The 18,421-nt window shown below is 44.4% G+C and overlaps 3 long non-coding RNA genes across 11 annotated transcripts in view; 2 read left to right on the top strand and 1 right to left on the bottom strand.

Moving 5' to 3' along the window:
• LOC120098903 (uncharacterized) overlaps window positions 1-14,293 on the bottom strand; it is a 51,402-nt gene extending 37,109 nt beyond the window's left edge. Inside the window, exons 1-3 of one of the 4 annotated variants that reach the window (XR_005497651.2) lie at window positions 14,217-14,293; window positions 12,884-12,987; window positions 2,594-3,859 (exon numbers count right to left, since the gene is read on the bottom strand). This is a non-coding gene — a long non-coding RNA (uncharacterized LOC120098903). Of the gene's footprint in view, window positions 1-2,593; window positions 3,860-12,883; window positions 12,988-13,491; window positions 13,711-14,091 lie in introns of those variants that run through there. The other 3 variants (XR_005497650.2, XR_005497652.2, XR_010061075.1) reach the window with 3 other exon arrangements.
• Window positions 1-18,421, top strand: part of LOC120098901 (uncharacterized) — a 108,265-nt gene that overhangs the window by 74,169 nt on the left and 15,675 nt on the right. For 2 of the 6 annotated variants that reach the window (XR_005497641.2, XR_005497644.2), the window contains exon 3: window positions 5,802-6,628. The exons of 2 other annotated variants lie outside the window; for them this stretch is intronic. This is a non-coding gene — a long non-coding RNA (uncharacterized LOC120098901). Of the gene's footprint in view, window positions 1-5,801; window positions 6,629-18,421 lie in introns of those variants that run through there. 2 more of the 6 variants (XR_005497643.2, XR_005497646.2) reach the window with 2 other exon arrangements.
• LOC134483897 (uncharacterized) lies at window positions 13,774-15,948 on the top strand. Its single transcript, XR_010061079.1, has 2 exons — window positions 13,774-15,080; window positions 15,626-15,948. It is a non-coding gene; the product is annotated as an uncharacterized LOC134483897 (long non-coding RNA).

Below are 18,421 nucleotides of genomic sequence, written 5' to 3'. Positions count from 1 at the left end.
CTACTCTATGTACTCACCTGCAGTTACACTACAGGGCATGTTGAGACCCTAGGACCTCATCTAAAGGAGTCCTACTTCCACATGGGTAAATACAGAATGGGAGGAGAATGTAGAAAGGGGTGGGTGGAATAATTTGGTTCCTGAACTTAAGAAGATTGATAATAAATAAATCTTCCAAGGGATCGTCTTAATCGTAATCTCTAAAGGATCTTAAAAGGAATTTTAAATCAGAATAAAGAGCTGTTCACAGATAGCACAAAATCCACTAATATGTTCAATTTTGTCAATTGACTCTTAATTACTTTTTGAAAAGCCTTTAATTATTTATTCTAATTTCCCCCCCAAAACGGGGCTTGTTTCAACATTTCTAAATGTAAAAAGGAAAGTCTGAATGCTGAAGGAATTAATTATATTTGTGATTTCAGCTTGAATTAAGGCTGAGAATTACTAATCTTTTGAGTACAGCCCGCATTCTTAATCTACTGCAGGAAGACTGGCAGTGTGCACTAAATGAGAATCGCATTGGGGAAGAACGCCATGAGACCTCGTTTTGATGGGAAATAGCTGAGATTGAGTATTATGGATGTTTTCTGAACAAACACGATTGCCAAGATTACTCGCTGATTAACCTTTGCACATTAAATACGCCTGGCTGGAATTTGAAAGTCATGAGTCTATTATAGCTTTGAAAAACACCTTTGACCTATTTAGGGGGACACAGTAAAGACGAGAACTTTAGCCACAAATATAGAAGCCTTTTATCGCCCGGGCCATTCCTGAATGGCTCTACTCTGCCATGCATCGGTGTTATTGATTTTTCAATCAAATGAAACAAACAACGAACACAGAAGCCTTATTGAGTTCTTCTAAAAATCAAAAGAAATAGCTTGCTCCACGTCCCAGCTTTCCAAATGTTTGCCACGAGACATGGATGGCCAGCTAGGCATGGCAAAGCATGACTGCAGTCTCAGTATGTAGAAGGTGAGCTGGGGGAATCATGAGCTTGAGACTAGTTTGAGTTATATAGCAAGACTACATGAAGGAGGAGGAGGGAGAAGATGAGGAGAGGGAGGGAGGGAGGGAGGGAGGGAGGGAGGGAGGGAGGGAGGGACAAAGCAGGTATTCTAGTTTGCTTCTGGGCTTGCCAACTTGAGGGCAGGAAGGATTTATGGCATCCTTGCCTGTGCATCACAGTCCATCAACTGAGGAAAGCCATGACAGAAACCTGGAGGCAGGAAATAAAGCAGAGGCCATAGTGGCACGGGGCTTGCTTTCAGACTCCTGCTCCGTTCCCTTTCTGAGAGATCCCACGACCACCTGCCCAGGTGTGGCGTTGGCCACAGTGGGTAGTCCCTCTCTCATCATTCAGCAATTGGGAAAGTGCCCTAGTGGCTGGCCAAGCTGATGATGGCATTTTCTCAGCTGAGATTACTTCTCCTCACACACATCTAGGTTACAGTTAGAGTGGGTTGGCCTAACACTACTTGTATTCTAATGCTAATTTGGGGTCCCCAAGACTGTTGGTGCCCCAGAGATGGGAGAGTCCACACATAAGACACTGAGGGACCCTGTCCCCAGCTAATGGTGATTGTTGACTAAAGATACCGGCAGCCAATAGCTGGCCAGAAGAGACATAGGGAAGGCTGAGGTTTCAGGGGCTTGGAAAGAGAGGACCATGAGGACAGAAAGGAGAAAGAGGAGGAGGAGGAGGGGGAGGAGGAAGAGGAGAAAGAGGAGGAGGGGGAGGAGGGGGAGGAGGAAGAGGAGAAAGAGGAGGAAGAGGGGGAGGAGGGGGAGGAGGGGGAGGAGGAGGAGGGGGAGGAGGGGGAGGAGGAGGAGGGGGAGGAGGGGGAGGAGGGGGAGGAGGAGGAGAAAGAGGAGGAAGAGAAGAAAGAAGAGGATGAGGATGAGGAGGAGGCTGCCATCATAGAATGAAGTATAGGCAGGAAAGGAGAAAGGAAAAACCACCATGGGTTAGGTGAGCCATAAAAGCATAGCCGGCTGCCCAATGGGAGTTAAGAGCAGCCCCAATGGAACATAGAAAACAGTAAGTAATAACTTAGGGAAATAGGATTCTATCATCATGGATGGTGGGCAGCTGCCCAGCTATTGTACTTGATAAAGCTTATTAAAAATACAAAGGCTGTGTGATTTTAATCCGGAAATCAATAACCAAAGATGGGGTAGATGTCCTGGGCTGGGACTTTTAATATTTTTCACTACAAGGTCACCAACATTTTTAAAAGTATAAGCTTCTGTGGAGTCACTGTATAGTTCCATATTGGGGCCAGAATCAGGAACCATGTGCTGCTGTGGTTTAACTTCTGGAGGTTTCCCCTCTTCAAGCTGGTTTTCCACCGCTCACGGCCACTTAGCTAATCACACACTCTCTGTACATCCTCTCCCTCCTGTTTGAACCGTGGTAGGATTCTCAGTCCCGAGTGAAATCAGTACATTTTAGTCTTCTGGAAAAGCACTAAAGAATGGAGCAGAAGTGTTTGAGCTTTTAAACTTGAGAAAAAGGCAAACGCTAACATTGTGACAAAGGCCGAGCAAAGTCTCTCTCTCTCTCTCTCTCTCTCTCTCTCTCTCTCTCTCTCTCTCACACACACACACACACACACACACACACACACAGAGGCTTCTCATGTCTTGGTCCTCATCTTTGGTCCAATCAAGTCCTCACAAGTGAGAAATAGGGTTAGTTATTACAGAACTGAAAAGAAAACACGTGGCGTTTATAAATGTAGTACCAGGTGCTACAACCATAGCGATAAGATGCGAGCTTTGTACACTGCAGTGTCGTGCTTTTGAGACTCTTTCAAACTTCTTATGTGATCTCCGAAGGAAAGCCCAGTGAGGAAGCAGGGATCCTCCTGCTTCGTTTGTTTGTTTGTTTGTTTGTTTGTTTTTGATACAGAGGGGAGTGACAGAGACCAGGGAGAAGCTAGAATTCTACAAGTTGAGTCCAAATCTAGCTTTCTTTCCAGAGTCTCATTCCTGCAGAGGAATGCTCTCGTCAGCAAACCCAGTGTGAAACAGCATGCTGTCCTTAAATCCAGAGGGTTTGTCCATCTTCAGCTCCATCTAGGTTAGTGTAGAGGAGAACCAAGAGAATTGGTTTCCCTCCTTGGGTGTTTTACGGGAAAGTGGTAAGGTTGATTATCAAAGGAACTCTTTCTTTGCTACAAAGGCCACTCCTCTCAATAAACACACTAGCGTTCCTAACACACCAGTAGCCTTCCACAGCTGCCCCAGCTCAATCGTTTCGAAAAGGATGTGTCTAATTCAAGGAAGCGAACCGACCCCAACCCAAAACACAATGCTGTTGGGTGTGGTTCCCTGTGGAGTGTCAAGGATGCAAAAGGACTCTTCTCGCCTGTGTTTATGTAACAGCTGACCCACGCAGTTTCCTCAGCTGGGCAGCAAGCTTCAGGATTTAGGTAACCAATGTATGGACGAGATTCAAGATACGGCCATTACTCTCTGGTCACGGGACATGGAGGCTCAAATACTGGTGTTTCCCCGAGTGCAAAGATGAGGCTAAACATACCTTCACAGGCTCTGGTATTAAATGGCATACGGTCTACTTTCATGCTGTACATAACGCATGGTATATTTAGTGTTTCCAGGACTATTAGCTTCTGTGCTTTCCTAAGCCACATGGCCCATGAATCGATCCCCTTCTTACATTAGAAGAAAGAAAGCGGGCTGGAGAGATGGCTCAGCCGTTAAAGGCTAGACTCACAACCAAAAATATAAGAAGAAAGAAAGCGAAACCTGAAGCCTGGTAGTCTTCGCTTTGTGTCAGCTGCAGGGGGGTGTGGGCATCATGTCATCCATTGGGATCAAGAGCACACTGCATTTAGGAGAGACAAAACAAACCGTCACTGGCCAAGGCCAACTATAGGACACAAATCATCAGATACTATACATCTTATCCAGGTCTGTTGTCAAGTTAGAAGAACTCACTCTGTCTCTCAAAACCATGACCCATGAAACTCTATAATGTCTGCAGACATATTTTTTTTTTATGTGAGGTCTCTCTGTGGTTAAGGTATGACGGTGTCTCGTGGTTGTTATGGTTTGAATCTCACATGACCTGCCCCATCCACTCATGATTTTGGTGCCTGGCTCTGGCTCATGGTTATTTGAAGGCTGTGAGGAAGAGCTCAGCTGAATCCAGTAGCTCCCTAGAGCGGGTACTTTACAGACCATCCTGCCCCGGGACATTCCCTGCTTCCTGGTCTGTCAGTGTATAGACACCCATGCCTGTCTCCCTCAGCACCACTGGGCCCTGAGCTGATGGATCTCCTCTGGAACGACACAATACGCTAAAACCATAGGAACCTTGATCTAGGATATATGTTTCCTCCACTAGAATGTCTGCCCGTTATTCTGATGCAGTGACACTCAGTGCATTAATTTGATATAAAATATGCTAGATCATTTGCGCAAGGACTGAGTACTGTCGCCGGCATTCAATTGCCCAATTTTACATTTGAAAGTTTGTCTGCGTTCCTGTGAGGTCAGCTTAAGGTGCTGGTACACACGCTTACCAGTTAAGGCTAACAAATAAATGAGAACTGTTTGGGATGCAAACTGAGGCCAGAAGACCGTCCGCGTTGAAATAGAAAAAGAAAAGAGAAAAGTGTTATGGCATGGAGAAGGATACCGCTTGGGGTGGTCGTCTCAGAACCATTACAGTGGGTCTTATGGTCATAGTAAAGTAAAGGAATGTTGTTCGTCCATTTTGGAATTTCTGTCCATGTTTAATTTGCAAATGTAGTTCGGCCTCATTATTATATAAATGCCGTAAGCTAATGCTTTGAATACACATTCTATGGGCTTTGTAAACTGAGCCCTTAAATACCATAGTTTTTAAAAATCCTTTATCTCTTTCTACTTAGATAAAGATGAGTCCTGAAAATCATTTTATTTTTTCCATTTCATCCTAAATACCTTTATTGCTTTTTCTTGCCATATTACGTTGGCCAGGACATACGGTACAATATTGCATGATAGTGACAGACTTCGTTTTGAGGAGACAGAACTTTTGATCTTTATGTAGACCTGACTTGGCTCGACTTGCTTGTATGCCCCGGGTCAGCATGACCATCATCTAAATTACAAGAGCGTTCAATCCACTGATCAGATAATATCGCACAGCTCAGGAGATCTTCTTTGAAGAGCTGTCGGCCTCTGACAACGGGATCTGCTCACCTTCCCTCACGGTGAAAGGGAAGGGCGAAGGGAACATGGAGGTGCTGGTTACGGTGCTACTTCAGAAGTAAATTCCCGATAAAGATACTAAAGATTCTCCAAGAATTCAGTTCACAGTCTTAATGACTATTGTGTAGCTCTGTGTCCAAAGTGTGTGAAAAAAATCATAGGAGTCCAAGAGTCAAGGAATACAAATAGGACCACCCTTGGCTGTTTGCACAGCTCTGGGTTCTGTGAGTGCAATGGCAAGAGTCCCATTGACCTTTCTCCAGAGAGGAAATGCGTTATGGTGATGTTGATCTATATCCATATATATATGGAATACTGTCTCTCAATATGGGGTATAATCTTTGAAAACTATTTATTTTTATCTTATGTGTTTGTATGTTTTGCCTACATGTATGCCTGGTGCCACATGTGTACCTGGTGGCCACAGATGCCAGTAGAGAGCATAAGATCCCCCGGAACTGGATTTACAGGTGGTTGTGGGTCTCCATATGGGTGCTGGGACCAAGAGCAGCAAGCACTCTTAACCGCTGAGCCATTTCTCCAGCCCTTACGTTCTTCTTAAATTACAGTTTTCACGACAGGATGCTTCCCGAGCAAGATAAAAGGGTCCAGGAGACACGGGGCCATTCATCTACACATTCTGGAGGCGGAAGGTAGGAAGAAAGAATAGCAGAGGTTTCCTGACTTGGACTACCAAGCTCGCACAAAAAGCAAAATTCTTGAGTGCTTTCCTCATCTCTCCCCATCTTCCCCTTCCTCACCCCTGTCCCATCATGTAGCTCCCTGTGTTCCTGAGCTGATTGGCTTCTCCTCTCATGCCCTATAGTCAGACATGATTTTCTGGACTCACAGACAACCCAGGAGCAATAAGAGAAAACATCACATTTGTCTTTCGGAGACTGACCTAAGACGACTCCTATGATTCTCTTCAGCAGCATCCATGCTTCTGTGAACAGTGTGACTTCTTTTGTGGGTACTGAGAAATCCATCATGTGTATTTCACATCCTGGTTATCCATTGCTCTTTTGATGGATGCTGTACTGGCTGGTTCTGTGTGTCCACTTGACACAAGCTGGGGTTATCCCAGAGAAAGGAGCCTCCCTTGAGGAGATGCCGCCATGAGACCCAGCTGTAAGGCATTTTCTCAATTAGTGATCAAGGGGAGAAGGTCCAGCCCAATGTGGGCGGTGCCATCCCGGGGCTGGTGGTCCTGGGTTCTATAAGAAAGCAGGCTGAGCAAGCCAGGGGGAGCAAACACAGTAAGCAACATCCCTCCATGGCCTCTGCATCAGCTCCTACTTCCAGATTCCTGCCCTGTGTAAGCGCCTGTCCTGACTTGCTTTGGTGATGAACAGCAATGTAGAAGTATAAGCTGAATAAACCCTTTCCTCCCCAACTTGCTTCTTGGTCATGCTGTTTTGTGCAGCAGCAGAAACCCTGACTAAGACAGATGCCTAGCGTGTTTCTATATCTTAGCTATTGTGAAAACTGATCCAACAAACATGGACGTACACATATGCCTGAGATATGTTGATTTAGGGATACCCAGGACTGAAGTAGCTGTATTGTACAGTAGGTGTCATTTTGGGGTTTGGGAAGAACTGCCCACCTGATTTGAACAGTGGATAAACTACTTGACATTCTGAGGTACCTTCTGTCCACACTCTTGCTAGCATCAGGAGTTACTAAATTCTTTAGGACTGCTGTTCTGACTGTGGTAAGATGGAGTCCTAATGTAGATTTAATTTACATCTCTCTGATGACTCGTGGTGGTGTTCATTTTTCATATACCTATTTGCTATGTATCCTTCCTCTTTGAATACCTTTTAATTAGCCCATTGTTTTTTTTAAAATAATTTATCTTCACATTGTGTGGAGGCCAGAGGTTTCAGATCTCCGTGAACCTGGAGTTGCAAGAGCCGCTCTGTGCGTTTGAGATCTCAGTTCGGGACCCTCTGAAGGAGCAGCAAGCGCTCCTAATGGCGGCACCATCTCTTCATCCCCAATCCGTCCTAATTCATTATTAATTCATCCTAATTCATTAGATTGGATCGCTTCTCTATATTCCCACCCTCCTCTGTTTCTTTAATTGAGAATCTCATACATTCCTATACCATGTCTTGATCAAATCAAGGCATGCATAAGACTCTCCTCAGTTCTGATCCACCTCCATTGGTCTGTAAGAACTCTCTTCCTCTAAAGTATTAAGCTTTCTCCTCTTCCTTTTATTTTGTTTTTTTCCTTTGTTAGTCTCTCCCACAACATGAAGATGGATATTTTTGTATCCACTCTACACCCTGCTCACTGTCCCTCACTCCCATAATCTTTTCCCAGACCCTCTTCTCGGAATATTCCCATCGCCACCCTGACACATCAAGTCTCTGCAAGGCTAGGCACATCCTCTCCCACTGAGGCCAGACAAGGCAGCCCAGATAGAAGAACATGTCCCAGGTATAAGCAACAGCTTTTGGGACAGCCCCTGCTCCAGTTGTTCAGGAACTACATGAAGACCAAACTGCACATCTGCTACATGTGTGCTGGGGAGGCCTGGGTCCAGCCTGTGTGTGATCTCTGGTTGGTGGATCAGCCTCTGAGAGTCCCAAGTGTCTAGGTTACTTGACTCTGTTGGAGTCCCTTCCCCTCCGGTGCCTGCAGTCCTTCCCCAAACTCTTCCATGAGAGTCCCCAAACTCCAGAAGATGGAAATTTTTTTCAGAACTGCATTCACTGGTTAATCCCCAGTGCAGTGCCCAGCACACAGAGGTTTACTATCCTGTGGGCAGTTGGTTTTTCCAGTGTTATTAATTTAAATATACTGAGTTCACTAAACACTACTTGTGATATATTTTGAAAAGTCTGAGCAAGATTAGAATATAACAACAAAATGCTGGCTGTACCCAGAACATAGGAATGAATATAACTGAGTATTCTTCCCCAATAACTATATTTATATATTCTGTGTTTTCTTTCCAAGCGTCATAAATAGCTTTTAAAATGAGAAGAGAGTTTTAATAACAATGACGATAACAAATGTATTAAATAAACTAATAAATTAACTTATTAATTTATTAGGTAATAAATAAATTATTGTCCATGCAGTAAACCAAAATCCTTGTCTATAGATGAATATGCAGCATATAATCTTTAACTCTGGAGTTGTGGTTCTGATGGCAGGTGGATTTTAATTTTAGGGAGCTCATGGTAATAATACCTGGTGACAGTTTAGTCTGCTGTGGCTTTGGATGGGGAAGTTGTGGCCAACACGTTGTTGGTAATGGCCAGAGACACTGAGAGGCACCCTACACGGCACAGTGAAACTCCACAACCACCAGGTTAGTTCAGAGTTAGTAGTGAATCCGGGAGACACAGAGAGGAAGGCTGCTGGATGGTGAGCTGCAGGATTCCATCCTCAGGGCCCCAAGGGAAATGTGTTTAGTAAGTAAGCAAGTCATCCTTCACTCTGGTTAGTGGTAGGTCTTGGAAGCTAGTCAGGGTGGCTTACTCTGTAACCCACAGGGCAGGAGGCTAAGACAAGAAGCCTACTGAGTTTGAGGTCAGTCTGGTTTACCTAGGCAGTTTCTAGACCAGTCTGGATCATAGTACGAGGGCTGTCCTCAAACAAGAGCGTGGACGCGTGTATGTGTTCATTACAAAAGAAGGAGAGGTTTAATAAAAGAAACAACTAGATGAGAACAGTGCAAAATCGGCTGCTTTCATTAGGTGATTCAGAGGCATGTAAACCATTGAGAAAACCGTGATCTCTCCAGAGCCCACTGACTGCTCACCAACCAAAGCTCAGGCTTCCAAGCCAGGGTGACCCCAGGTTTCCTTAAGGGTATGCTCTCAATCTGCCTGCCTACAAAATAAAATAAAATAAAATAAAATAAAATAAATAAATAAATAAATAAATAAATAAATAAAATAATCTTAAAAACGTACTAGGGAAAACAAATCAAAACAACCCTGAGATTTCACCTCACACCAGTGAGAATGGCTAAGATCAAAAACTCAGGTGACAACAGATGCTGGGGAGGATGTGGAGAAAGAGGAACACTCCTGTAGGATGATGTCACAGGTGAGGCAGGTACAGGATAGAAGGAGGCCTGTCATTGGAGGAGAAGGAAGGATGGGCGGGAGAGAAGTTTGAAGGAAGAGGAGGAGACTAGGGGAGAGAGGAGGAGACAGGGTGGAGAGGGGCTGAGAAGCCATGGCAGGACAAGATGGCAGGTGATGTTAAGATTCTGCTCTGTGTATTTACAGGTTGTTATTAATGTTCTCAAGGGATGGATAGTACCGGGCATTGTATGTTTAAGTGGGCAATTATATCTTACCAATTGGATCTAAAATTATTGTGTTGTGTGTTCTTTTATGTGAGGGTTTGAGTGTAGGAAACTGTGCGGCTAGGATGTGTTTCTGCCAAGATATCTAGCAGATATCTTGGGGCACCGAGGTGCGGACCTAGAGGGGTAAAAGACACCAAGATCTGTTTTATTTTTATATTTTTACAACAACACACTCCTCCATTGTTGGTGGGATTACAGACTGGTACAACCATTCTGGAAATCAGTCTGGAAGTTCCTCAGAAAATTGGACATTGAACTACCTGAGGACCCAGCTATACCTCTCTTGGGCATATACCCAAAAGATGCCCCAACATATAACAAAGACACGTGCTCCACTATGTTCATAGCAGCCTTATTTCTAATAGCCAGAAGCTGGAAAGAACCCAGATGCCCTTCCACAGAGGAATGGATACAGAAAATGTGGTACATCTACACAATGGAATATTACTCAGCTATCAAAAACAATGACTTTATGAAATTCGTAGGCAAATGGATGGAACTGGAAAATATCGTCCTGAGTGAGCTAACCCAATCACAGAAAGACATACATGGTATGCACTCATTGATAAGTGGCTATTAGCCCAAATGCTCGAATTACCCTAGATGCACAGAACACATGAAACTCAAGAAGGATGACCAAAATGTGAATGCTTCATTCCTTCTTCAAAAGGGGAACAAGAATACCCTTGGGAGGGGATAGGGAAGCAAAGTTTAGAACAGAGGCAGAAGGAACACCCATTCAGAGCCTGCCCCACATATGGCCCGTACATATACAGCCACCCAATTAGACAAGATGGATGAAGCAAAGAAGTGCAGGCCGACAGGAACCAGATGTAGATCGCTCCTGAGAGACACAGCCAGAATACAGCAAATACATAGGCGAATGCCAGCAGCAAACCACTGAATTGAGAATAGGACCCCCGTTGAAGGAATCAGAGAAAGGACTGGAAGAGCTTGAAGGGGCTCGAGACCCCATATGAACAACAATGCCAAGCAACCAGAGCTTCCAGGGACTAAGCCACTACCCAAAGACTATGCATGGACTGACCCTGGGCTCCAACCTCACAGGTAGCTATGAATAGCCTAGTAAGAGCACCAGTGGAAGGGGAAGCCCTTGGTCCTGCCAAGACTGAACCCCCAGTGAACGTGATTGTTGGGGGGAGGGCGATAATGGGGGGAGGATGGGGAGGGGAAGGGGAAGCCCATACAGAAGGGGAGAGTGAGGGGTTAGGGGGATGTTGGCCTGGAAACCGGGAAGGGGAATAACAATCGAAATGTAAATAAGAAACACTCAAGTTAATAAAGATAAAAAAAATTTTAAAAAGAGGAAATTACTATACACAAAGTATATTTAAATAGACTAATTCGATGAAGATAAGAATCAAGATTTTCCAAGTGAACAGTTTGAGACATGGACAATTGATGGAGCATAGTATAAGATAAAAAAGCTAATAATTTATAATAATGTAATTTTAAAAAGATAACTACATAGAAATTGTCGAAGCTCATTTGCTATCCCTGGATTCTATAATTATTTACATGCTGCTATCAAAATAAATTAATTTAAGTAAAAAAAAGAAATGCTTTTAAAATATTAAAAAAAATACAAACAAGTTTGAGAGATTTAACACGTAGTAATGTGACTACAGTTAGTATGATATACTTGTCACTTCCTGAGAGCAAATCTAATGCCATTTTTAGCAGAGAGAGAGAGAGAGAGACTATACATCCTTGATAGAGACCATCTGGCCGTTCTAGCCAGTACTTACTTCTAATGGATTGGTGTCCCAATAAAATCATGCATTTAAAGTTTCTGTTAGAAGTGACACTTTTTAAAAGTACTGTGTGTGCAAGCAAACTCCAGCTTTTATGCTTTAATTTTAGGTTTAGTTCAGTTAAGTAGAATCTATTGCTCTGTAAGTATTTGAAGGATGCAAGAATTTTCCTCTAAAGCACTGTTTCTTAACCTTCATTGGGGGTCAAAGGATCCTTCCACAGGGGTCATATATCTGATATCCTGCATATTGATACTTGCATTATGATTCATAATGGCAAAATTACAGTTATGAAGTAGCAACAAAATAATTTTATAATTTTATAATCACAGGATGATTAACTGTATTAAATGGTTGCAGAATTAGAAAGGTTGAGAACCACCCCGATTCCATTTTAAAATGTTTAATTATCTCTTAGTGCCAATTAGACATTTTTCTTTTTAAAACTTATAAAGCAACATGACATTGTAAGTCCGGTCATATATGAAGAGAGAATGGACTGGTTTTATGAACTGTGTCCCCATTACTAACGCTAGCCTGTACTTAGAGAGTTTTATGACTAAGGTGATGGTGGGATAGCAAGTGCCCTGAAGAATGTCTACATCCTGGAGCCCATTATTGACCTAGACATGAGAATAGTGCAGACCCTTCTGAGTCCTCTCACATGGGACTCCTGTAGCTAACTCTCATGGCTAATGAATGTATGTTTGTAATTTAATCATGTTTTAGTCTTATTAAGCTCAGCGCCCCAATGTCATAAAAAACTAGCTGTGATTATAGAAATATGTGAAAAGATGAGATAGAATTATAAAGTATATAAATAAGTTTAAAAACTGAAAGTCATTGTAGCTGTCAACATGTGTATATGTGTATTTATTAATCCTCTGGTGCTTTTTTAAGGATCGTGCATTGTCTTCTGGGTGTGAATAACTATAGTTAATGGTAAAATGGTAAATAATTTACATCATCACTGAGCATATTATTGTCCTATCTTTAGTCCTTAAAACAACTTCAAGAAGAAGAATAAACACCATTATTTCCATTTAAAAAAATGGAAGTTTAGAAATGTGAGTGACTTTCCTTAGATCATAAAGTAGACAGTATTCAAAGCCTGCACTTTACTCACTGCACTATAGTAAAAGGTGTACACAAACAGAACAAAACTTCCAGATGAGAATTTTACATTCAATACATGAAAATTATATACATTGTGCATGCGTGTGCTTTGTATGTGTAATGTGTAATTTGTATATATTTGGCTATTATGGACAATAGCAATTAAACATTGTTGTATGGGGAAAAATGTACTAGGTAGAGTTCAAGTATTATCTTTATTAATTTATTGATAAATCATTATTAAGGGGACAAGGACACGTTTGCGTATATATCATTGTTTAACTGAATAAGCTGATCGTATAATATGCCTTTTTAAGAAACAACAGTAATGTTCGTGATAAAATGTTTCCTAGAGATTCATGTTCTCTTCCCACCACCATATAATTTCCCTCATAGTTAACGGCAAAAGCAGCCTTACCTGCCTCTCTCTACGTCATAATGTCGATGTTGCTCATAAATCCGAAGTAATCTCTGAGTATTAGCTCCAGCGACCGAGGGGCGGAGGGCAGAAAGAAACGCCATCTGTAAAGCACCGCCAGCTTTAAATACGTAGATGTTAAATTAAAAACTTAAAACAATGTTTATGCTCTTGGAGCAATGCCTTTCATAACCCCATACGTGTTCAGCCTCAAAACTTTAAGCTTGCATAATACTTGCATATCTTGTTTGAAATCCTAGCCCCAAAACCCTGCCTGCTTAGGTCCTCAGCGAGACCGGCAGCCATGGGGTGGGCTTTGTCTCCTCTGTGGACTATCTTCCCGTCCACACCTCTAACCATAATCCCAGACACCTGTAGCCATCAGCGAACAAGACAGGTTCCTAGCATGACTGTCCTCTGAGAAGCTCCATCCCCAGACCAAACCAATGGAGATGGATGCCGAGACCTACAGCCAAATACTAGAGCTCAGGGTGTCTTGTGGAGGAGTTGGGGGAGGGACTGGGGAATCCGGGGGGAATAGGGGCTTCTTGGGAAGACCAACTGAGTTGGCTAGCCTGGACCCTTGGGGCTCCCGGAGACTGACTCACCAACCAGGGAGCAAATGTGGGCTGGGCCCTGCCCCTCTCCCCCACATGGGTCAGGAGCTTGGTCTTCCTGTAGGTGCCACAGAGGCTTGAGCAGGGAATGTTCCTGAGTCTGTTGCCTGCCTTTGGATCCTGTTCTCCCAGCTGGGCTGCCTTTCTCTAGTCTCAGTGGGAGGGGATGTATCGGGTCCTGCATGTGCATCCTGATGTGTCCTTCTCAGAGGACAGTGGGGAATGGGGACAGGAGCTGGGGGGGCGGGGGTCGCTGGGGGGAGGAGAGGCTGATATTGGGGTGTAAGGTGAATAAATTAATTAATGAAGAAAAAAGGAAATCCTAGAAAGAAGGTTCAAGTTCAGACCCCTTTCTCCCCCCTACTCCCCACACCTGCCATGGTGTTATTTTATCCTTTCCAAAATAATTGTATTAATTATCTGGGTGTTTAATATCTATTCTGAGCGTATTCACTTCCTACTCCTTCCCCTAACTCCTAAACCTGCCCTCCTACTCCCTTCAATGTCATGTCATCTTTAATTTTCTTTAATAACCACCAAGTCCAGTTTTGTGTCGCCCCATCAGACACCACACCCTTAAAGAAAACTCACTCTTGGAGCTGGGGATTTAGCTCAGTGGTAGAGCGCTTGCCTAGGAAGCGCAAGGCCCTGGGTTCGGTCCCCAGCTCCGGAAAAAAAGAACCAAAAAAAAAAAAAAAAAAAAAAAGAAAACTCACTCTTTCCCCTGCAAACATCAACTGTCTGTGTCTCGTCAGTTACGGATGGAATCTCACACTCTCTGCCACTCTATGAACTTCATGCTAGAATGCTGGCTGTCCTGATCTTGTGTGGGGAGTCAAAGCTGCCTACAACGTTGTGCAGTGTCACTGTCTAGCCCAGAAGACACTGTTTTGTTCCCCTGTCAACGTCTTCTTTTCCCATGAATAAACTTTACATGACCCCGGGTATGTAAGTATGTGAAATAGTTATGCAAGAAAACGTGTGCTGATGGTAAATAATAAGTATTTCTTTTAAAAACAATTCCTTGTTATGTATATGTGGTGGTTTGAATAGGCTTGGCCGGTGGGAAGTAACACTACTAGGAGGTGTGGCCTTGTGGGAGGAAGTTTGTCACTGTGGGGGTGGGCTTTGAGGTCCTGTGCTCAAGCTCCACCCAGTGGAGAAGAGAGCCTGCTCCTGGCTGCCTACAGAGGACAGTCTCTTCCTGGTTGCCCTCAGATGAACATGTAGAACTCTCAGCTCCTCCTGCATCATGCTTTACTAGATGCTGCTATGCTCCCACCTTGATGATAATGGACTGAGTCTCTGAACCTGTAAGCCAGCCCCAATTAAATGTTGTCCTTTATAAGAGTTGCCTTGGTCATGGTGTCTAGTTCACAGCAATGAAACCCAACTAAGAAAACATACAATAATAATAATAATAATAATAATAATAATAATAATAATAATAATATTGTCCTTTTTTAAAGGACAAAATCAAATCTGTTCACAGATGTTGTGGTTTGCCCTGAAGTTGCTGTATTTTGATGATAATTTCACTGCCCCAAGGACAGCTGCCTAGTCGCATACTCAGGACTCAGGTGACTTCACCAGAACCTTCTGCCCATTGAATTTGTAAAGTACCGGTGAGGGGCAGGTACAGGATAGAAGGAGCCCTGCCATTGGATGAGAAGGAAGGATGGGTGGGAGAAAAGTTTAAGGGAAGAGGAAGAGAGAGGAGAGAAGGCAGAGAAGCCGAGGCAGGACAAAATGGAGGCTGATGTTAAGATTCCTCTCTGCACATTTACAGGTTGCTGTGAATGTTCTTAAGGGATGGATGTGTGCAGGGCTTTGTATGTTTAGGTGGGCAATGAGATCTTATCAATTGGATCAGAGGTTATTGGGGTGTGTGTTCGTTCTTGTGGCGATTTGACTTTGGGAGAGAGTGTGGCGGCAGAGACACTGAGCCATCATGGGTTGGAACGTGTGCTTCTGGCAAGATATGTAGCAAATATCTTGGGACACTGCAGTGTGGACCTAGTGGGAGATAAAAGACAACATTTTACAACAACACACAGATGTTGTGGATGTGCCCATTTATATTTACGTAAAGAATTAAATCCTGGTTGAATGTTTGCTCTTACAGGCCACAGAGCATCTTTCGTGTTCCTCAAAGCTGCTCAGTACTTTGATGTCTGGCGCATAATTGTCAACGCTAGGAACGCAACTTCACTTAAATGCATAAAACAAAATGCCAAGATTATGTTTATGGCCATTTCAGAAGTTGTTGTCGAGTACCAATCTCAGGCAAAGCTTCATCTGTTGATTTCTGAAACTCGAGGGAGAACTCAGCGGCTTCCAAACCTCAAGCATTCTGATACGGTGTAACCTGAAGGTCTATTAAATTGATATCCACTGAAGAATAGAGTAGAAATATATCAACAGTCTGTTTTCTGTAATAAAACCATTGTGGGAATTTTTGTGTGAACGGCAAAACCAGCAACTCACAACACGCAACCACCTCAGACCTGAGCAAAGGGGTCTCAGTGTTCTTTAGCAGAGTGTGGCCTGACCGCATGCACAGAACAGAGAGTTCACACCCAAGGCAGAAGTGAAGTCACGTGACACAACTCAGGCAACCACGGCCAGAAATACCTGCCTCTCTTCTGTGCTTGGTTTTGAATCAAGTTCTCACCACTGACGGTTCGGAAGCAGTTTATGAGTGGCAAGTGTGTTTGTGTGTTTGTTTGTGATCCCAAGATAAAACTTAAGGTAAAAAAGAAACTCAGGTTCTGGCTAATGGGAGCCTGAAAAGTATTTAGGCTTTTTTTAAAAAAATAATTTCTAGTTTGGGAGAAGAAAATTCCTATTTGAATTCCTGCAAACCAGCCCACTGTGACCTGGTACAGACACGACTCTGCGAAGTTGTCTGGTCTCCGCACACGGTGATGGCTTCCTTTGCAATCACTTCTAGAAACAATGAAAATCTGACAGCATTGTCTGAGACAATAACCCGCCGTAACATCCTGTTGTCTATTGACTTTCTCGTTCCTATCTCACTCCGACTCTAAAAATAGCCACTGTTGACCCTGTTTCCGGATGAGGAATATTTAGAGAAATTGTGGTTTGTTTGGGTCACACACCTTTCAGTTACGTGAGATGGATTCTTGGACCTGAATTCAACCTCAGGCTTCTCTGATTTGTCTGCAAACTGCTTCTTAGCAACAAGGTAGGAAGGAGAGTAGATCTGTTGTTCAATCTGTTTTATCCGCCTGAGATTTCCTGTGGGTACCTGAGAGGAGTTTGTTGTCTTTACAGCTTGGGCCAGAGAGGGGTCTTGGCTTTCCTCAAGATCGCCAAGTCCCTCCTGGGGATGGGCAAAGAGACACCTCTGTGTTGTGGGTGGTGTTCTTGTACGAGTCAGGGACAGAGCAGATTGCGGTCCTTTCTTCTTTCTAGCGTGGTGCCTGGCTTGGTGGCCCAAGCTGTCTTCTGTTTAGGACTCATAAAATCAAATAAAAATCAAATCCAGGCAGCGAGGCCCATGAGGAGGAAAACAAACAGACCTGCATTCCACCATGTCACCGCCATGATGTGGGGAAAGATGCCCATAGACCTGCCCTTGACACTCAGAGCCTTGCCTACCACCACCCTCGGCAGTGAGGAAGGAGAAGACAGAGACCGAAGTCATGCCACCTACGGACCTGCCCTGCAGTGCATGAAACAGACGGGCCATCGATACCCTCTTGCCACCATGCCATGCAGCTTGGACAGAGGATGTTACCCAGCGGCCAAGCTGCGGGAACAGCCATATGTGAAGTATGTGGTGGAAGGAGGGGAGAGAAAGGAGGTGGAGCAGCTTGAGCATTATGGAGGAGACGCAAGGGTAGAGAGTGAGTGAGCCCTGCCCTGGGGACCACGATGTTGTGGTGAGTTTAGCTAAACTGCTTTGTGCTGCTCACGGGTTGCAAGCACGCACCTGCCCAAGAGGATTCACACACACACACACACACACACACACACACGCACGCACGCACGCACACACACACACACCAGCACACCAGTTGGTATGCCCCGACTAGCTCAATGGCTGGGCGTTTCCAATCCTTGCCACTGCTAGCAAACCCTCCCCTCTGGTACTCCTGAGTTAAGATCTTTTAAAATCTATATTTCGTCTCTGCTACCCCAAACGCAATCAGGGAAGTGGCCCATGTGACCACATTCCCTGATTCTCACATGTTGGTGGACCTTTAGGTCTGGTATTTCTTCGTCCCTGTTATGGCAATCTCTCCCTTCCTCCTCTCTTGCTGTTCCTAGCCCATGCAAATCTCTCTCTCTCTGCCCAGCCATTGACCGTTGGCTCTTTATTGATTGATCAAAAGCCAATTGGGAACAAGGACCTTCAGCATTTGGACACGCAGATTCCGGATTAATTCAAAGCATTAGAGCCAATTCCCAACACCATGGTGAGGTCCCAGCCTGAGTTGCCACTGCAAGCCAGGTCAGGGTCCCCGGCTACTTAGCAACAGGGAGTGATATCAATGTTCTTGGCTCATATCACCACTAGAGATTGTGAGGATGCCTCTGGTCTGGGTAGCCACCAGGGACCATGTGGATGTCCAAGGGCTGCGCTAAACTGGATCCACCCCTCACTGGCTGCTGAGCTAGCCCTAGGGAGAGCAGGCCCTGTGCTACACCCAGGCACACAGCGGAGCTGACCCTGGTGGTAGCGCTATGGGTGAACAGGACCCTAGGGTGTGAATGAGGAAGCGCTGGCTTTGCCCCTCCAATGCCGTGAGGTGGCCTGAGCAGGGGGCGATGTCCTCTGCCCCCTTGACCCTTGCCACAGGAAGCAGTCAGGAGGGTTGACCCCAGGGTCATTAGAGTGGGTGAACTGGCCCAGCCCCTGGCAGGTTGTGGCACTTGGGAACGTAGCCCCTGA

This window comes from Rattus norvegicus, chromosome 20 (assembly GCF_036323735.1).
Source record: "Rattus norvegicus strain BN/NHsdMcwi chromosome 20, GRCr8, whole genome shotgun sequence".
In the NCBI taxonomy this organism is placed as follows: Eukaryota; Metazoa; Chordata; class Mammalia; order Rodentia; family Muridae; genus Rattus; species Rattus norvegicus.
This window is presented reverse-complemented; position numbering and strand designations above follow the sequence as displayed.